General features: G+C 36.2%; 1 protein-coding gene across 1 annotated transcript in view; it reads left to right on the forward strand.

Annotated features, from left to right (window-relative positions):
• LOC144976225 (uncharacterized) overlaps window positions 1–2,465 on the forward strand; it is a 12,364-nt gene extending 9,899 nt beyond the window's left edge. The window contains exon 2 of the mRNA XM_078920406.1: window positions 2,216–2,465. The gene's annotated coding sequence lies outside the window, so the exon portion shown is untranslated. The remainder of the gene's footprint in view (window positions 1–2,215) is intronic.
• The last annotated feature ends 444 nt before the right edge of the window (window positions 2,466–2,909 follow it).

A 2,909-nucleotide genomic window follows, 5' to 3' on the forward strand; every position in this document is an offset into this window, starting at 1 on the left:
TAGTAAATGAGCGAGAATGTCGCATTCATTACCAATATGAACTTAACTCAAGTCTATTTAAAATAAAGCAAAACAGCAATCCAAACAATGAATGGAAAGAGACGCAAGCGGCAATGAAATATGCGGGGGAAGAAAGTGCAGGCTCTATTAATACAACTAAGAACAAACCAAATCGAACGCCTAACATCGCTATTAACGATCTATCGCGGCAACAAAAAGAACTTAGGATCAGGATACAAAACACGAAAGACTCGGAAGAAATAATAAACCTGAAAACGGAACGAAACAAAATACTGCATTCAATTCGATCACTTACAATAAAACACAGAAACGAGGAATTAGACAAAAAAGTGGAAGACATAGAAAAGTCCAAAAATAACGCATCGTCTATGTTCAAAGCGACGAAATCTCTGAACCGAAAACCATTCGAGAACCCAAAACTACAGGATAAATTTGGCAAACAGACAACAAATCCCAACGATATCCTTGACATTGTAACTGACCACTTCCAGCAGAAATTTCACAAACAAGTCTCACAAATATCGCCCTTCTCAGGAAACCCTAGAGACCTAAACAACCGCATCACAACAACTGAAGTTAGAAATAGCATAAAGTGCCTAAACAATAACAGATCCCCAGGCGAAGATGAAATTCCCGCTGAATTGCTGAAATGCGGTACACTCTCCCTGGATCTGAGCATTGCAAACATAATGAACAAAACATTCTCAACACACAAAGACTGGGACATAAACAGCGGTGTCCTAATTACAATACAAAAACCAGGAAAAACGAAAGGACCCGTAAACAACCTGCGCCCAATAACATTACTGAATACCATAAGAAAAACACTGTCAACTATTGTCCTCAACAGAATTAGACCGAAAATAGAAAAATACCTATCACATAGCCAAAGCGGGTTTCGCCAAGACCGAAGCACATCGGACGTTGTATGGACACATAAATGGTTGGCAGCAAAGGCACTCAAAGAAAACATATCCATAACAATAACCGGAATCGATATGTCCGCAGCCTTTGATACGATCGACAGAGGAAAACTTTTGGAGATATTAACAGAAATAGTAGACGAAGACGAGCTCCGAATAATCCGATTTCTCCTCAGCAACACAAAGATACAACCAAGGATATACGGGGCCACAAAACAGACGCAGTTCGAAAGTAACATCGGGACCCCCCAAGGAGATAGTCTGAGCCCGATTCTGTTCACAATATACTTAGAACACGCTCTGAAAGAAGTTCGAAAAGTCATTCCAAAACCAACGACTCATATTGAGAATGCAATCCCTAGAGAAATCGCCTATGCAGATGATGTCGATTTTATTGGATCAACACCAGCAAATATAGACATCATACAAAATACCCTCATGAAATATAACCTCCAAGTCAATGCCAATAAAACCGAATTTACAACAATATCGAGGAACAAAGAGGAATGGAAAAGAACAAAGAAAGTCGGCTCACTAATTGGAGACACCGAGGATGTACAAAGAAGAAAACAGCTATCAAACGCCGCACTCAGTAAACTCACCAATGTATGGATTAGAGGTGACAAAGTAAAGAGAAAAACCAAACTGAAACTGTACCATGCTCTTGTAAAACCGGTACTTCTGTATAACTGCGGCACTTGGGCGTTGACAAAATCCGAAGAAGAACATCTGGATGCCTTCCATCGCACACAGCTAAGAAGGGTACTGGACATCAAATACCCCAAAAAGATCTCAAATGAATCACTCTATAAGATCACAAAAGAAAGACCAATCTCCCTTGACATTTTACAACGACGATGGCAACTTTTCGGTCACATACTACGCAGGGACAAAAACATACCAGCAAACCAAGCCATGTCGGGATACTTCCAAAAACACGGGAACCTTTTCAGAGGAAGACCGATCACAACACTCCCTGTGATCCTAAACAAAAACCTCACAACACTTGGACAAAGCATTAGTCTCATAACGGCAGGGGACCTTGAAAATCTGAGAACCCTAGCAGAGGACCGGCAATATTGGAGACACCTCACACAGGAAATACTGGAAACAGCCAAGGCGACCCGATCTTTCGGTCGAGACGCGAAAGGCATCTAAGCATGTAAGAAGAGCAAAATACAAACCATTTACGTCGATGAAAAAAAATCATAATTTCTTATTGTTTTATTGTAATGGTATTATGTTGTTTTTTTTTTCTTTTCTTTTTCCAGATCTACTAAGAGTCATCTTTCCCGTCGTCCATTTGTTAAAGGATCCTATGTCTCAACCAACAGTCTCCACATTCCTCGGAAAACAGATCCACATTTTTATAATCTCCTTGACAACGGCATCATGGCGACGCTCCCATGACAACCGCCTGCCCGACGAGTAATCAACATTCTTATTATTGTATGGCATATTTATGTCTAGAATTCTAACTATGGCTCTCCACTACTGCGTGTGTTATGACATTTTAGTGTTGTTATTGGCGTATTTCTATTACCATTTCGTATTATGACTATTATCAAAATCATTATTGTTATCATCATCGGTACCATTATTATTTCTTTATCATCATTGATTTCATCATCATCATCATCATCATCATCATCATCATCATCATCATCATTATTATTATTATTATTATTATTATTATTATTATTATTATTATTATCATCATCATTACTATTACTTTTATCATTATTATTATTATTATTATCATTATTATTATTATTATCATCATCATCATCAGCATCTTTATTATTATTATTATTATTATTATTATTATTATCATTATTATTATTATTAATATTATTATTATTATTATTATTATTATTATTATTTTATTATTATTATTATTATTATTATTATTATTATTATTATTATTATTATTATTATTATTATTATTATTATTATTATTATTAT

This window comes from Berghia stephanieae, chromosome 7 (genome assembly GCF_034508935.2).
Source record: "Berghia stephanieae isolate SIO BIC M18660-M18661 chromosome 7, UCSD_Bste_1.3, whole genome shotgun sequence".
NCBI lineage: Eukaryota > Metazoa > Mollusca > Gastropoda > Nudibranchia > Aeolidiidae > Berghia > Berghia stephanieae.